General features: G+C 37.6%; 2 long non-coding RNA genes across 3 annotated transcripts; both read left to right on the top strand.

Annotated features, from left to right (window-relative positions):
* The first annotated feature begins 6,341 nt into the window (after nucleotides 1-6,341).
* On the top strand, nucleotides 6,342-8,463 carry LOC309509740. Its single transcript, XR_014210050.1, has 3 exons — nucleotides 6,342-6,512; nucleotides 6,621-8,093; nucleotides 8,371-8,463. It is a non-coding gene; the product is annotated as an uncharacterized lncRNA (long non-coding RNA).
* Nucleotides 8,464-10,927: 2,464 nt separating this feature from the next.
* Nucleotides 10,928-12,361, top strand: LOC309509012. Of its 2 annotated transcripts, none has more exons than XR_014209775.1 (2): nucleotides 10,928-12,001; nucleotides 12,100-12,361. It is a non-coding gene; the product is annotated as an uncharacterized lncRNA (long non-coding RNA). The 2 variants fall into 2 exon arrangements; XR_014209776.1 differs by having other exon boundaries at nucleotides 12,048-12,361.
* The last annotated feature ends 6,730 nt before the right edge of the window (nucleotides 12,362-19,091 follow it).

Genomic DNA, 19,091 nt, shown 5'->3' with positions numbered 1-19,091 from the left:
TCAATAAGGCATGAGCTCGATGGCTGTCTGACACACACCAGAAACACACGCACAGAAAGCCGCTTCACAGACAGCATACGATCCAGAAAAGAATTCAATCTCACCACTTATTTCTCTTGAATTGTCAAAAACATGCAAAATTGTCAAAATGGCTGTCGTGCCGAGTATTACAGAGTCAGTTATGTCATAAATAAGACATTGCTATGCATTTAATAAATGTGTTTAATAAAATATATCTATATTTAGATATGGCCCATATGATCTTTACCATTACAAGAACTGAGCCACATGTGCCAGAGTTGGCCAAATGAAGCCTGGAAATGTATGTTTTCTTTTTAATTAAAGATCAGATAAAATAAGAAAAATAACTTTAGCGTTGAATCGGAATCACCTCGTAATCGTGATAATAGTGAAATAAAATTACTATTAATATTGTGAAATAATATGTTGGGACATTTATGCAGGCATTAAGCAGAAGTCAGGTGGATAGCGTGAACAATTCCCATTACTTTAGATTTGTAACTTTACAGATAAGATTTGAATAGTAAAATGTAAGTTATATCATTATGTCATTGCTTAATTTGACGTCAGAGATGGGTTTAATAGTTGTTTTCATTAGTTTTTTCTTCATTTCAGAAAAAGCTCCAGAACGTATGAAGAAACCTGGTCGTTTCCAGAAGCGCTGGAAGGGTTTTTTCAGCAGCTCAAGAAATGTTGTGGAGCCTTTTATTCCTCCAGCAGATCCTGTTCCTGAACCATCATCGTCACCTGGTTCAGATCACTCCGGCGTCAAGCCAAATAATGGTAAATCATTATTTCTCCATCATTATTTTAAACAGTATTATCTTGTTTTCCACTCAAAATAAGGCTTGTTTTTACAGAATATTAAAATTATTTCCCCCATTATAAAATTATTTTCTCGACCAGCGCTGACATTTTTTAAATAAAACAATGGATCTAGCAACAGACACTTTACTGACTATAAGTAACTTTTCAACTACATGTCAACTTATTCTAACCCTACTAGGGCTGGGATAAACGATTATTTTTAAAACGATTAATCTAGCGATTATTTTTTCGATGCATCGATTAATCTAACGATTCATTTTTCCAGTCCGATTCGATTCGATTATCGATTATCTCCCCAATCCCCATTAATTGACTAATAGCAATTTATACATGTTAATTTACATATCTGAATGAAAAAAACATGAATTCCTTAACATTGCAATATATGTTTATTGCTCTTAAAATTCCAAAATAAAAGACTATACAAGTGCACAGTAATGCATTCTTAGTCAGAGGTAGCATTCAATAAAACCTTAAAGCCTTGAAAACACATAGCTTACTGAAACAAGCTTACTGAACACATAGGGCCTAGCTTACTGAAAAAAAAGTTCTTCTTTCAGATGAAAATAACAACAACTTGATGTCTAGTATTCAATAAAAAAATAAAAAGGTCACCCAAAATACTTGTTTAGAGCAATTGAAAGAATACAGTAACCAATGTAAACTTGAGGGCTTTAAGCTAATACAGAGAGTGCTTTTCCAACAAAAAATAAATATAAATGAACAGTGGGAGCCAGCAGCCTGTCATGGCGTCCTTCCTGAACCAACAGAATTGAACATTTATGTTGAAAACGCATAGTCCTAGCTTACTGAAAAAAGTGCATATTTTAATTCTTCATTCACATAAAAATAACAACAACGTATAGTAATACACTCTGCCACTCACCTTTTTCTTAAAAAATAAATAAAAATACTAATAAAAAAAAGTACTTAACTAGAATTTAATAAATGGAACATTATTGTAAAGTGTTACCGATTTGTTATACACCGATTCAGACGCCTCGTGAGTTCAGTGTTGGACAGATCAGTTGTTTTAACCATTCATTGAAGTGAATCGGTTCAAATGAGTCATTAGTTCGCGAATCGGACGTGTCATTAGTGGACGTGTAGCCTACGGCAAGCGTTGTGTGATTATCCCGGCAGTTTATTTTTTACCACAATTCACACTCCGCGGTAATTCAAGAGAAAAAAATCTCCGAATGCTCCACGTGAAACTTTGGTCTTCCGCCCTTTTTCTATCGTGTCTAATGATTTTGATTAATATGCACGAGGGAGAGAGAGAGAGCAGGACAGCGCTCGTGTTGTTTGAAGACGGTGAGTGCGCGCAGGCGGCCGGCGCTCTCTCTCGTACTTATATGCGCCCTGTCAAGCGCAGTCAGTCATTCTATTCTACATCACTCACCGATCAAATAAGGCTTTGGCGGCCGCCCCCCAAAAAATTCAATGCAGGAAAACCCCTGGATGGATAGAATGATGGCCATCGCGTATCAGCGCACTTAAGGTACACACTGTGAAGTAATTTGCACACGTTTTTTAGAGAAATGAAAACAGGTCGACGAATCGACACTCATATTTTGCGTCTACGTATTTTTTGCATCGACGTCATCGATGACTTCGACGCGTTGTCCCAGCCCTAAACCCTACCAGTCTACTAATACTCTACTAATACTCTGAGAGTTAGTCGACATGTAGGTGCAATGTTACTTATAGACAACTGAATGTCTGTTGGAGGAGCATCACAATAAAGAGTTTGCAGATATTAAGCAGAGACTTTGTTACACTATTAAGATTTGAATAGTAAAATGTAAGTTATATCATTATGTCATTGCTTAATTTGACGTCAGAGATGGGTCTAATAGTTGTTTTCATTTGTTTTTTCTTCATTTCAGAAAAAGCTCCAGAATGTTCTCTCAAGTTCTTGGAGGATACGAAGGGTGTTTTCAGCAGCTCTTCCAGTGATGCTGTGACTGTTGTGGAGCCTTTTTTTCCTGAACCATCGTCACCTGGTTCAGATCACTCCGGCGTCAAGCCAAATAATGGTAAATCATTATTTCTCCATCATTATTTTAAACAGTATTATCTTGTTTTCCACTCAAAATAAGGCTTGTTTTTACAGAATATTAAAATGATTTCCCCCATTATAAAATTATTTTCTCGACCAGCGCTGACATTTTTTAAATAAAGTCTACTAATACTCTACTAATACTCTATTGAGAGTTAGTCGACATGTAGGTGCAGTGTTTCTGATAGACTTATAGAATGTCTTAAAGGGACCAAAATAAAGTGAAACCAAAGTAACAATTTGATGTGACCACTGACATTGATAATTAATATAATAAATAATAGTAAAAACAGTTTTTGATATCTGAAATGTTCCATCATCAGGCCGCTCCAGATCCCGGAGAACTGTTTCCACAGATTCCTCTCCGGGCATCACGCCATCCTCATCTTGGTCCCTCCCTGAGGCCCATGTCGAGAGAGGAAGTAGAGAGTCGTTGAATCTGTGCAGCCGAGGCTCGGACAGCGTCGAGGGGAGCTGGAGTAGCGGTGGATGGGAGAGCCCAAGCGAAAAGGGTTTGTCCAGGTCCAACAGCCTCGAAGGGTTTCTGTGTCCTCCGCTGCCGGGTCAAGTTCCTGTCGAGCCAACAGAGACATCAACTGGCCGAACTGCTCAGGGTGCCGTGGAGGCTTCTCCTGTGAACGAGAGCTCAACAGGTGAGACTGAAATAAGGCTTGGCAGTGCAAAGTCTACAGATAGAGATTTAGCTATTTCATGCATAACTGAGTCAAGTTTTTAACACGTCCGATCACATTTACTGTTGCTCGACCAGCACTGATATTTTTCAAATAAAACAATGAATCTAGCAAGCTAATAATTGTCTCATATTTTTCTGTTTGTTTTTCAGTGTCCTTTGAGTCTCTCTATAACGTGGAACAGTTAATTGGATCCGGAGGATTTGGCAGAGTGTTCCTGGGAACACGCAAATTTGATGGCAAAAAGGTAAATCTTACTGAATTGCACAAACATTTTGCTCTTGCATGCATCAAAACACATTTAAAACAATTTACAGATGGTTTAATACTTAATACAAAGCCAGGTGCTTGAAAACTGTTACTGTTATTGAAACTGTTTTTTTTGTGTTTTTTTTGTGCAGGTTGCCATCAAGCGGATGCTCAAGAGTGACAATTATCGTTATCTTTATATTGTAAGTTGGCCAAAACCTGAATGTGTATTGAGTTGTTTAAGTGCAGATTACTGTAGTTAATACACCCGTAGGAAGCATTAGGTATAAATGTGATCAACAAATAAGCCTAGAGGCACCAAATAACTTTGAGCTGAAAAGGCTCTTTTGAACGCATCTAAAAAGATCAAAGAATAGTACATTTCAAAATGATGTTTTCTTCAGATTTTTACCCAGCTAACCTTCTGTCTGCTTCTTCTCTCTAGCCTGGGAATCCCAAACCTCTCGTCACAGAAGTGGCGCTGCTGATGATGATGAGGCTAGAACCCATAAGCCCCTTCGTCATACAACTGTACGAGTGGTTTGAACATCCTAAAGAATTCACTCTGGTTATGGAGTATCCGGGGCACTGCGAGAGCTTGTTTGACATAATCTATCGTCAACCTTGGAGTGACTGGTTCTCACGGGTCGTCATGAGACAGGCTGTGCGGGCAGTGCTACACTGCATCCATCATGGTGTTTTCCATAGTGACATTCATTCACAGAATTTCCTGTTTGAGAAAGACATGCTAGATCTCAAGCTGATAGACTTTGGCTGCGGTCAGCTGTTTAGTAGTGAAGGCTACGAGAGAAACAGATACAGGGGTGAGCATTTTGGGAGTGTGGAAACCTGAAGGTAGTGACTTACAAATTTTTGGATGATGCTTTAAAAAAAAAGCTCAACAATGTGCAAATGTCTTCCTTACAGGAGTTCTGGATTACTGCCCACCTGAAGTCTTTACAGAACCTCGATTCCACGCCGTCCCTGCAAACGTCTGGTCTCTAGGAGTGGTGCTGTACGAGTTGTCAAACGCATGTCTTCCTTTTCGTAATAGAACGGAAATCACACAAGCCGAAGTTACATTTCAGAACCCCAACTTATCCAAACGTGAGTGAATAATGATGATAACATGGATAAACACACATAAAGCAAACGAGTTGTACAGAAAGTTAAAGGTTGTAGTGTGTCAGAATTTTTATATATACTGTAGCTCAACGTACACCGAGAGCATCGCTGTTTTCAAAAATGCCAGGTCACATGGTCATGACTAACCAGCTCTCTCCTTATTAAAATGTGTACAGACTGCAGGGATCTGATTGGACAGTGTCTAGCTCGCGATCCAGCTGAACGCCCCAGCTTAGAGCAGATGTTACAACATCAATGGTTTGTTCGTACACAACGCTAGATTGGAGAAGCTGAGGAGATTCACTCGATCAGTTTCAGGTGTGTGGAAGTGTAACAAGCAGAGTAGGATTATTATCTTTTGTCTTAAATTCTGCATTATTTGTAGTGAGATTTTCAAATTTGTGTTCATTGTAATGTTCTTGTTATAGTCAAATCACCTTCATTTATATAGCGCTTGATACTATATAATAATGGTAAATCATTATTTCTCCAACATTATTTTAAAAAGTATTATCTTGTTTTCCACTAAAAAATAAGGCTTGTTTTTACAGAATATTAAAATTATTTCCCCCATTATAATATTATTTTCTCGACCAGCGCTGACATTTTTTTAAATAAAACAATGGATCTAGCAACAGACACTCTACTGACTTTAAGTAACTTTTCAACTACATGTCAACTTATTCTAACCCTCTACTAATACTCTACTAATACTCTAATGAGAGTTAGTCGACATGTAGGTGCAATGTTTCTTATAGACTTATAGAATGTCTTAAAGGGACCAAAATAAAGTGAAACCAAAGTAACAATTTGATGTGACCACTGACATTGATCATTAATATTATAAAAAAATAAATAAAACAAAAACAGTTTTTGATATCTGAAATGTTCCATCCTCAGGTCGCTCCAGATCCTGGAAAACTGCTTCCACAGATGTTTCTCCGGGCATCACATCCGCCATCGCTGCACTGACGAGAATGTCTCCCAAGCGTTGGGCTGGATGTAATAATCCACATAGCCTCTCTCTATTTACTCCCAAAATCTGAACCGCTGAAGACGAGGTGGATTAAGTTTGTTTTTGAAGAAAATGCTCCCTCAACTCTACCAAAATTCGTTTATGTCTGCGCCAATCATTTTACACCGGACAGCTTTTTGAATGAGGCTCAGTATAAAGCAGGTTTTGCAAAAAAATGGCTCCTGAAGGATGTAGCAGTGCCAACTGTTCGTGATCCAGCTACACATCTAGAAGTATGTATTATGCGTTGGTTTTCCAAATTGCCTTTGAATTTGTCAAGTTCATAATAACATGTTAGACTTATAAAGTTTGTGATAGCATGTGATAGCACCATGAGTCCAGCTATGTTGTTATTTTTTTATCGCGCTGATAGTGGAATCTTTATTTGTTAAGGACAGCACATCAGAACAGAGCAGCCAAACCAGAGATGTTGCTTGCCAGACAGACGCAAAACCGCTGACCAAGTCTGTTGGTACTCAGTCATCAATGAAGACGTTTCATGTTCGCTACAGGAGTTCAGGTATGTTTATGTATTATATGATACTGCTTATACAGAGGACCTATAACTAGTCTTGTTACACAACAAGTGTCACATAACAGTAACACACAACTACTTTGTATATTACAGGTGTCCAGACGACAGATACAGTTTCAGACATTGACAGTTTGTCACCAGCAGCTGGTTTAAAGGTCCCATGACATGAAATTTTCACTTTCTGAGGTTTTTTAACATTAATATGAGTTCCCCTAGCCTGTATATGGTCCCCAAGTTTCTAGAAATTTCAATCGGTGTAAATCGAGCTTTTGCTATCTTTCTCTGCCTTTGAGAAAATGGAGGCTCATACACGCTGATCTTGAATCTCCTCTTTATGACGTCATAAGGAGGAAATGTTACCTCCCCTGTCTCTGCTTTGCCCGCCCAGAGAATATTTTCCGCCCATGAGAAAATGCGCTAGGAAGTAGGAACGCGCGCGCGCGATTTTAGTTTGTCCACGAGAGATATTATGGCTTTTGAGCGAGCGAAGCATAATAATTGCTCAATAATTGGATGTACAAATGAACACCGAAGGGTCAAATACAGAGCTGGGCTTGCTGAACGTCTGAAACTAAAGTCTGGATCACTCTCTTTGGCTCAGCTACACACCTCGGACAAGTAAGTCAACTAATGATATATAAGTGTGTTGCTTTACTGTTTATGGTTACCTAGATTGTTACACGTAGAATGTGGCTGTAACATTAGCTATGCAGCTATGCAGTTTATGTGTGTGAATACACACACTGTAACGCGAGTGTTGTACACTTCTTTGTTATTTGGATAACCGTTTTCCTGTTGGTTATATGGCGCGCGCGATCGATATCCGCATTTCAAGATCGCAGAGCTTGATGTAATTGTAATAAGATAAATACAGACGTTACAGATCTCTCATGAAAAGGCAACAGTAGGTTAGCATTAGCTACATGATAATAACTGTAAACCATCCGAATAAAGTACTGTATCCAGACATAATATTTTAAACTAACCATTCGGAAACGTCCTGCTGGAGCCGCTGAGTTGCAACTTCTTCATCCGTTGCTTCTCCGTCTGGATCAGATTCTGGGTCAAACTGAAATGCTTGAAAGACTGCGTGTCTTCGTGCCATTGCAATATCCAACGTAAACATGCACGCCACGGTACCGTTGCGCAAGATGGTCAAGGCCACACCCACCCTCCACCTTGCGCCACCTTTCTCCTCCTTATTAGTATTTAAGGCTACAGACACCGAAACGGCCTGTCTGAAGGAAGCTCATTCTGGGACTGGCTTGTAGTGGCTATAATTCTGCACCGAGGCTGAATTTTTGGGAAGAGATTTCAGATACAGTACTAGGGACCACTAAGGCCTATATTAAAGCCTACAAAAAGTAGCATGTCATGGGACCTTTTAATATTTAGGACCTCTACACCTATAAAGTGGCCATCAAAGAGACCTCGTGTGGAACTGGAGGAAGAGGATGACGAAGAAACCCTAATGGACACATCATCTGTAGTAGCACCTGAAGAGCAAGATTCTACATTTGATCCAGCAGAGACGGACACAACTTTAACGGAGACAGCAGACATGTCGTAAGTTTCAAAACTGCATTTGTTTTAGAACAGGGGTGTCAAACTGAGTTCCTTGTTGGCCACAGCACTGCAGAGTTTACCTCTAATCATTATTAAACACACCTGAGGCAGCTAATCAACTCTCTAAGGCTCATCAAAAAAGTTCAAGTATGCCTGTTGATCCTTCTGGAACTGAGTTTAACACCCCTGGTTCAGAATTTTATTATTTTTATTATTATTATATTTTGTTACTTTTGTATTTAATATTTGTTAACCAGTACGAGTTTTTGTTTCTTAGTGCTCAAGCAAAATGGCAAAATGAGACGCTAGATCGCCTGAGTGAAAGGGAAAGGGTCATCGTTGGAGGTGACATGAGGGCTGACTCACCAGGTACATAGTTGTAAATAAGAAGGATGCATGGATGCTCGGGTATTTTCCGGATCATGAAGCATAACATGCATAGGTAGTATCTAATAGGGGTGTAACGATACATCGATATAACGTCTAACGATACGATGCATCGATTCCACTCTTAAAATATCGATATACACCTTTATTTTGACACTCCACATTCTCACGTAACATCCTTCCGCCAAAGCGCACATTTTCGTTTACTCACCAACCGCCTGCCGGTGTGTCTTTATAACATTAATCTCCTCATCTGAAATAGACGCCTGACAAGACTGACTAAACCCTACGTTTTTTCACAAAAGCCGGTTGTCCGCTGTCAAGGCATCGCGAGTTCATGTTTTACAGAGCAGAGACAAGCACTCGCACCCTTGTTGGTGAACGCGAGTCCGTTTTAGCTACTCAGTGCGCAGTATTCAGGTCAGATGTCACTTTGAAAAGACGCGCTGGCTAAGAGGAGTTTCGTCAAAGCTGACTAAGTGATCGAGGGTGGATAATTTCAATGAACTCGTGATATCTTCTTCAGGGCGTAAAAGGAAAATAAAACCGGAAACATTTTCACAGAACCTTACTAAAGCAGTTCGTTTAGTGGTGAGAGAAAAGCTCTCTGTACTGCGTGTACGTTATCACAACAACAAAGTTTGTCAGGCGTCTATGTCAGCTGAGGAGATTAACGTTACGAAGATTAACCGAGTGTTGTATTATTTATCATAGCAATTACTTGATTTTGTTTGACTCAGAGAAATGTGAATCTGCTCTGCAAAAAAAACAAAAAACTTTTAACATATTAAAGCATACTTTCAATTAACTTTGATTTTGTAATTTACCTGTATTTAAGTTATTATTATTATTATTATTAATCAAAACAACCCAGCTGCAGTTTGATTGATATTACTTGGAATGCACAATAATAATAATAAAAAACATGATTTATGAAAATGAACAAGAACGGAGTACTTGCAAATTACCTCTTCTGTTGTAAATGTCCCAATTGGGAGAGAGTGTGCAATTTTCAAAGAGTTTAATTAAACATTCATGTTATATATTTTGGTTGCATTTGTGAGTTAATAAAAACGTAACTGGTTGTGTGAACATAATATCTAAATATATCGATTAATCGATCGATATAGCCCTGAATCGAATCGAATCAAATCGTATCGTAGAATTTTTTGAAGTATCGGCAAATATCGTATCGCTGGCTGAGAGAATCGATATCGTATCGTATCGTGATGAACTGTCCGATTTACACCCCTAGTATCTAACTGAATTCAATGCACTCGTGGTAATAATGCTTTGTGTAATATTACTTTCAAAGGCCACTCTGCAAAGTTTGGAAGCTATACATTGATGGACCTTCAGACCAACACCGTTGTGGACACACCAGAGCTGGTTCAGGTGGGAGAGAAGAAATATCAGTATTTAAAAAAATTACATTTTGAGAAGTTTAAAACTTCTGGTTTGTCTAAGTTGATTGTTTCGTTCCCTATACTTGTCTATTTCAGAGTAACGAAGTGGGAGGAAGCTACCACATGGAAAAAGGATTACAGAGGAGCCTTGCCCTGTTGGAAGCTCGTGGTGTTACTCTGGAGTGTATTGTAACTGACCGCCGAATTACAGGGGGTACTGGGGGGTACTATACCCCCCAATGACCCCCCCAGTTTTGATTTTAATTTTAATTAATTTAAAATTTTAATTTTAATTAAACCCCCCCAGTTTAATTTTTCTGATATTGTGAAAAAATATAATTACAGTTACAATACAAGTCAACTCCTATTTTCACTGTAGGAACATTTTAATGTAAAGCGATTTCAGACACCCCTATTGTGGACCGTACCATTTTTAACCACCATGGCGATAGAGAACGACTTCAACTTCTCAAGCAAGTGTCAACGTTGAATGACAAAACGCTAGTTTCAGAAAGTATCATTCTTTTCAACATTCCTTATCTGTATATTCAAAAATATTTAAAATAATCTAATTTAATAGTTATAATTTTTCAATGTAAATGATTTAATTTTATTGGTAACAGCCTAGTGTCTAATTATTTTAATTGAATATATTTATCAAATTTAAGAATTTGAAATGAAATATGGAGCATACATTTAATAAAATTAGGGGAAAATGCCCTTTATAAAGGTACAAAAAATGATTCTGAGTGTTTTCAAACAGTGATGTAATGAAACATTGACAATTTAAGCTTGAAGGGAGTAAAGCCTCTGTTTAGGTTATTAAGGAAATGTAATTTTGCCAAAAGAAGAACTTTTATTTTAAATAAATGTTCATTTTAAATCAGCCTACTTCAGTGTGATGTTACCATATTATCATGCTTAACACTAAGAATTTGAATAATTGTAATGTGATGATCAGATGCAGATCAAAATCAAAGAATATAGGCGGTTTGCGGGTGGATTTTTTATTTTTAAGGCGAGACTCTACAGGTGAATAGGGTAAAATGTTTAAATAATAGATATCACCATGAAACTTCCTCAGTTGATTACTTACACAAGTATATAAAAAAATGTATTACAAGTTTTAGAAATGTATATGTTTAATTATGCAAATGAGGCATTATCTCATTAAATATGTACGATTTTGCATATATTTTCGGTAGATAGATCTGAACATATGATAAAGCCAGATGCAAAATTATTTTTTCATTTTGTTTACACACAAGATGAAAATAAAAACTCGGAGGGATTTCAGGATATATGCTTTCATTACCTAGGAAATTAAAATATACTGTCCATAGCCTTAAAAAATCGATTTTCACCTTTTTTTTTTTTTTTTTAATGTCACATAAATCAGGCCAGGAATGATTTATTAACAAAACCCTCTGAAAATATCTTCAGAATACTGCTAAGTGTATAACTGGAGAGTTTGGTGTACACAGGTGCTACACAGGCTGAGATGTTTCTACTGGAGAATGACAAAAAACTCATTTTGAGAAAACGGCAGTTAAAGAGTTAAACGGCTCTAAATGAGATTTCGTCGTTAGCTTTAAATCCCCCTTTGGACATTCACCATTGGTTACTGATAGAAAGGAAATGCCCATATTTGGGTTACAGAGCAGGAGACTCAGAGCTTTACAGCGATCCCGGTCATGACAGACTTCAGTAAACAGACGGATCTCGGCGTGTCGTGTGGGAATGATAACTTCTTGGTAAATTCGGGAGAAACTTACTGCCGCAAGTAAACAAAATGTAATAAAATAAACATCTTAATGTATATTTTCAACGTTTTCTTTATAGCAGCTTGAAAGAACACATATTGAAGGAGTAAACTAGCCCAAAATCTCAAAACTGACCACTGTCACGGTAGATGTATTCTCTGTTCCTTCTAGTCTTGTGTTTATGTTGTTGTGTGAGCGCGTGTGTTGTGGGCGTGAGTGTATGACATCACTTGATCCGCTCCAGCTGATCATCATCTCATCACCAGCTGCAAGCAATATCATGACTCCTTAAATACTTACCGTTGTTCTATCATCCTTGTCAGATCGTTGTTTGATGTCGTTGGTTGATGTCGTTGGTGTTCCGGTGCCCAGTTCCTGCCTTGTGTTCCTGTTCCCAGTTCCTGCCTTGTGTTCCTGTTCCCAGTTCCTGCCTTGTGTTCCTGTTCCCAGTTCCTGCCTTGTGTTCCTGTTCCCAGTTCCTGCCTTGTGTTCCTGTTCCCAGTTCCTGCCTTGTGTTCCTGTTCCCAGTTCCTGCCTTGTGTTCCTGTTCCAAGTCTTCGTTGTGGATTCACCCGTTGTCTCACCGTCACCTTCACTGCACTTCTTCACGGATCCTGACCATCGAAGTCCCTGCGTCACTCTTCCCATCGGCTTGCACTGTTGCACAGTTGGACTGTTGTTTGCACTATCTGAATAAATCACTTGCAATTGCTTCCTGTCTCGTATCCAGTCATTATGACAACCACTGCATGAAAAATCTTTGTTTTTGCCTGCCGTGTCTCGCCTTAATAGTGGATTCGGGCGACTCAAAGTGCACCAGATTAATGAATTTATCTTTAAAATGTACAACATTTTCTTACGGGGGGCATGCCCCCGGACCCCCCTAGAGGTACCAAGCTCCACCAACAGAAAAAATGGTGGAAAACACATTAGGCTATATGATGATCTACAAAAAAATACACATTTTTATTATCTTATTATTAAAATACATTATTATGATTTTACCACCTGCGCCTCATTTTGAGCCAGGAAAACCCTGAAATAGGCAATAGGCTTCTTGTAAAGGTATTACTATTTACTAGTAATTAGAATGGTATTTCAGTGCACTTAACTTCTAACTTTTGGGAGTTGATCAAAACAGTTCTCTTTTGGATATAACAATGAGATATTCTGTAGCCTACTGATTATCAGTTTGTCGCATGTTTAGACCTTGTATGTGTGTTGCACAACACATGTTGCACTTGGCGATCACGGTGGGGATTGATATGGTAGTGGACCATGATGGTCATAGAAGAAGTGAAGGAGCAGTTCCCCCCAATTATGGTGGGGTAATTCGCACTCTGCCTCAGAGATTATGTTCATCAACCAGTTTTATGATGTGTGGCACATCGAAAAAGGTTTTATTCATTATAAATCGTACAAATTCAATAACATAGATTTATAAGTGGGTTTAATGTGAAAATTAAGAAATTGTGACAGTTTATAGGCATATCACAAATATTTAGTACTGGCAAACTGTGAACATCACTGTATTTATTCTCAGCAGTAAAATGCTTGTCTATATTTTTATTTACAGGGATTGTGAGGAAACTCCAAGATGAAAGACTTGTGAAAAATTACGGAAATGGCAGAGAAGCATTAAAAACCACATTTACTGCATCATCTTCAACCACTGGACCAGAAAGAGTGGCAAAATGGAAATCGATTCTGAACCATGTCAGGAACGTACACAGAGGATCCAAACTTTCCTGCTCGTCTACATCATCTAAAGGGAAGCAGAGATAGAAACAAGTGGCTTGTTGCCAGTATGATACTGTAAACAAATATTATTTTTAGGCAACACGACATGTAAAAAAAAAAAAAAAAAGGGGACTGTTAGTCGAAGTGTAAATAACCTAAAATTAAAGTTATTAGTTGTAATTAATGCAATTTTTGTATCATTTCTCATAGGAACTCAGGCATTCTACAAGCTGGAGAAGTGATGACAAACACGCGGATTTTGAAGGACATCACCAAACTAGTCCACATCACCAGACTTCATCTTTGGAGTCATTTCATAGTGACATTCTACGGTTTGCCCCAAAAAATGTGGTGTTTGTCACGGTTCATAGATCCAATGTCTCTCTCTAGTCTCGTGCCTTGTTGTTTACATGTGTGTGAGTGTGTGTGTCCGGATCGTTACGGTTGATCAGTATCCAGCTGCAATCACTCATCATCACCAGCTGCCACTCATCTCATCTCCTAGAAATGCTCACCACTTTCTCATCTCCTTTGTCAGATCGTTGCATGAAGTCTCTGTGTTGTCTGATCCTGTTCCCGTGCCTCGTGTCCCGTCTTGAGTTCCTGTGTTCCGGTTTCGCGTCTTTGTTGGATTACGTTTCATGTCTGGATCACGTCATCACTCATCAGAGCACGCTGCACTTCATCCATCACTCCGTGTCTGACCATCAAAGTCCCTGTGCCACCGCCTGCATCACCCGGATTATTCATCATCATCATCATCATCATCATCATCATTGACTATTAAATAAAAGCTTTTTACTTGCACATTGTGTCCTCGTTTCTGACGTAACAGTGTTCCCATTTCTTGGAATGTTGTGCAGGTAATTTAACTGCTGTTAAAATAACTTTACATCACTATAGGCTATTTTCCTGAATTGTGTCTGTGCACTTGCAGACTAAACCTGGCTGCATTTTATTACAATGAAAATGCTGGTCGTGCACAAGCAACATCATCAACAGGATATACATTTATAAATACATTTTGTTTTTATTTCACAGAGTACCTAGATGACCTGCAGGACCTAATATTTGAGCATGTTTTTGTGGACCCTGCTCCATACATGGATGAGGTACTTAAGATACCCATACTATCAGACCTTTGTGCGGAGTATGAGCGGCCAGACAAATAGGAGGTCATTTCCACCATGGTGTCCAGATTCAATCATCAGCTGGTAGGAAACCAACATATCTGCCCTGATCATCTGGAAACTCACGGCGAACCCTCATCACCACACAGCCTGGAAATCCAGACCTAAATCTAACTCGCTGAGCAAATTCAACTTGTGCTCTCGCGAGAACTCTGGAATACCAGGGTAAGGTTCCATAGTCGGCTCGATAAATGTATGCATTCTGAAGAGAATACACGTTTAAACAAACAGGATCCAATCCAGGATGCTCAGTCATTATATATATAAAGATATTGGGAAGAATGTTGATAAAGCAAACCGGTTTGGTTACCATTGACTTCTACTACATGAAGGGGAAAAAACTGATTAATTGTTATAATTATTATTTTATTTTATTTGTATTTTTTTTTGTGTTTGACAGAATAAAGTAATTGAGGTCTGGAACAACATGAGTGTTTGAGTGAATGATGATGAACTATCTCTTCAAGAGGGAAAAACTTTTTGTTTGCCTTGTCAGTTTATTTATTTGTATTTCAACCCTTAAAGAAATAAGCTACACATGTCAACAACAGCAATAGGAATAAAAATGATAAATAAATCATTTTTATTAATAATATTGCCAGCAATTAAGCCACTATCAGTATAAACAGGCTTTTTTAATAAAGTTATCAACACTAAATTAATAAAACATCTGAGAGATTATGATAAAGTACAATTAAGACTAGTTTATGGACTTACATGAAAAGCATTTGAACTATATCTCATGACTTTACTGTCACCTTGTGTTCAGATTTGATGGAAGTATAATGTTTGGGGTTTCTTGACAGACTTCGCCATCAAGTGGACATGTGCAGGTACTGCAGGTTTCACTGGACTCTGGGTTGCAACGTTCCATAGGCCTACGTTTAGCGGCTTTAGATGCTCTCTGAAGCGCAGACAGAGGAGCGAAACATAACGATGTCTCTTGTAAAAAAAACTGCTTCTTTCAGCAGGTTATTTTCGCTATGTAATATGTATTGATTGAAAAAATGGAGAATAATAAAATTCGGATTTCAAACGCAACGCCGAGTTTATGAAACTCAAATTAAGATTATTACAGTGAATTTAGAGAATCAGTAGGCTATGGGCTGCCGGTGGTGCTTGAGACTATATTTCAAGAGTTCAGATACAAAAGCCTCTAAATGCCATCTGAAATTTTCTTCTAGAATGATCATTTTTATCAAGCTCGTATATTTAAGTTCAGTAATTTCACTTAAATGGCAATGAAAATGAATTGTCATTTAAGTGAAATTACTGAACTTAAATATATGAGATTGATAAAAATGATCATTCTAGAAGAAAATTTCAGATGGCACTTAGAGGCTTTTGCATCTGAACTCTTCATTTGTCATTCTGTGTTTCTGTGAAAAAATACTAACAATAATGAAGCTAAGAATAGGATACGCTACGGGGGAAAGAGGTTGCTAATGCAATGCTAAATAAGATATTATGTAGCCTACAATAACAATTTTAGAGAAAGAAATAACATTACGATGTCTAGAAATCACATTGGGTTTAATTTTGTCTTTTGATGAGATTTACAAATATATATTCTTAGAGCCAAGAATTTCCATGGGAATAAATCCATATTAGCCTAATGTGCTAATTAATGTGTGTTGTCATTGACAAATAAATAAATATACAGTTTACATATCTATATATAGAAAGAAAAATATTTCCAAAACAATACACACACACACACACACACACACACACACACACACACACACACACACACACACACACACACACACACACACTGAAAAAAAGGTTTTCATTCATCCAATTAAAAAAAGTTAGGGTTCACATCTAGATTTTATAACTTGAGCCAATGAAAAATAAATAACTTGCCCTAACCAATATTTTCTATGTATTTTCTAAACCTTGGCACAAAGTATATTTTTCTTATTGAAGAAAGTCAATTAATTTAAATTCTGTTTTTGATCTAAACTAAAATATATAGATTTAATAAAATAAAAAATCACATTTAAGAAATATGTATTAGACATTATTTGTTTTCTCCAATCAAATAGATATAGATTTAATTATACAATTATTTCTCATTTTTAAAAATACAAATTAATTGAAATGATTTATTTTAAACAAACAAAAAGATATGGATTTAATAAAACATGTTTACCATTAAGGAACATTTCTTAATATTTAATCTTGTCCAAAATAATAAAAAAAAGAAAGAAAAAAAAAAGACAAATAATTTTCATTACATAGATATTTATTAACTTATACATTACTTACACATATCCACAATTTCAGTACTCAAGTGTCAGATTTTCAACTTCTAAGAGCTGGCAAACATTGACCTTAGAAAACAACAGCCTTAACCGAGAACAATGCAGTGAATTAGGGAAATGTGACAATTTCTCAGTTTCATCACTACTAGAAATGCAGCTGTAGTCAGTATCTCACTATCTTCCTTTTTTTTTCTTTTTCTCCATCTATCTCTTGTTCTTCAAAGTATGTACTGTGACACGTCCACCCAGTTACCTTTACACGCACACATGCACACACGCACACACACAAACGCACGCATCTGTCAGTTCCTGACTGTATTGGTTTTGTTTTGGTTGTTTGTTTGTTTGTTTGTTTATTTGTTTTCCCTGTTTGTGATCCCAATTTATGTACATCTTGCAATAAAAAAATAAAAATAAAAAAAAGATTCTCACTATCTCTGTCCTCGTTGTATTTTATGATGCTACAAATGATATCCAACTGTAAAAAAAACATTGATGAAAAGTCAAAAATTGGAATGGAAGTACACACTCTAAACAAAAATGGTGCTAAATAGCACTAAAAGTGGTTCATTGGCTTGTAATCATAGGGGAACCACTTTAAGTGCCATATAGCACCTACCTTTGTCAAATGGTGCTATGTAGAACCATAAGAGGTGCCATATAGCACCTTAACCACCCCAAAGAACCGCTAAAGAACCGCTGAAGAACCAAACTGGGCTTAACAGGTTCTTTAAATGGTAGTGGTGCTATATAGCACCTTAACCACCGCAAAGAACCCCTGAAGAACCGCTGAAGAACCATTTTTTTTTAGTGTGCAGAGTTGTTGCTATACACCGTCCCATTTCATCTCATTGGTGTAAACTGGCAGCTTTCAGAACGCTGCAGCACGTAGCATTGCGTAGAACGCCGAACCATAGCCAGCCACTCAAACATGACATCATTTACGGGAGTAAACTGGGATGTGTGGGAACCCAGAATTAAGCTCTATTGTAGAGCTGGTCACAGAGCCTCTTGACTTTGTTTGTCATGCCTTTTGGGTCCATGATGACTTTCTGGATATATTCAAATGTCTTGGGATATTCCAGACTGAATAAGGCATAAAGAAGGCCCAGGAGAATGGCAACAGCATTTGCGACAGACAGCAAGTCGCTCAGAACCTCTTGTCCCTCAAGTATGATGCCAATGTTTGTGGGTACAGCTAGTGCATCTCTGATGACGAAGATTGCCATGCTTTCTTGCTGAAGATTTTTTTCAGCCTCTTCCTTCTCCGACACCTGGAAAAGAATTTAGGAAAAGAATAAGGAATCGATAAAGCTTGGGTTTCCCCCAGATTAACCTCTTAACATTCAGACGGCCCGCAGTCTAATACCGTATATTCTTATATTCAGGCCAGCTAATACCGTATTGGCCTGAATATAAGACCACCCCCTATTTTTCACTAATTTTTGAAAAACAGCTTTTTGAAGACCAAATCTTGTTTTTATACAGAGTATTATTCAGGGCTGGACTGGGACAAAAAATCGGCCCGGGCATTTTGGCCCAGACTGGCCCACTATATGATCATAAACACAACCCATCTTTGCACGCCCTTAATTATATGCATACCAACTCCTATTCCTTAAAACCACTAATGCCATGTCATGAGTGAGTATAGGAACGAGTGAAAATTTGACATTTATTAATTAATACAGTTGAACTAGGCTATACTCCACAGTGATGAATCCTAAAACAAGCTATAAGCTGCAATGGCATAGCAAATACCAGTGTTTCTCACAGGATTTTTGGTAAAACTGTGGTGGGTGGACCTTGGTTCTTCTAGGGGGGTCCGGGGGCATGCCCCCACGTGAGAAAATTTTGTGCATTTTAATGTTAAATTCATCAATCTGGTGCACTTTGAGAGTTCAAAATTCAAATCTCCAACCCATATTCAGTGTGCAAATTAAACGAAAAATTCAAACCTCTTTTAGTTACAGTGTCTATTTACATTACACCTACTACATAATAATAGTTATAATATTAATCCAATGACAGTAATAGCCATATTTTGTAAAACAAATGCACTAAAAAATAAAGGAAACTTTCATAATTAGTTTTGTACCAATTTCTATACTTGAAAGAGATAAGCACATGATCTTTTATTTTGACGCAAACTGCATCAAGCTTTTATTTTGGCGGAAAACATTGTTTACAAACGCCTCATTAAATTTCTAGTGAATTGCGGTAATCGTCTTTATATACTGTC

This window comes from Leuciscus leuciscus (genome assembly GCF_965113295.1).
Source record: "Leuciscus leuciscus genome assembly, chromosome: 11".
NCBI lineage: Eukaryota > Metazoa > Chordata > Actinopteri > Cypriniformes > Leuciscidae > Leuciscus > Leuciscus leuciscus.
Note: the sequence above shows the minus strand (reverse complement) of the source record. Positions and strands in the feature narration are given on the sequence as shown.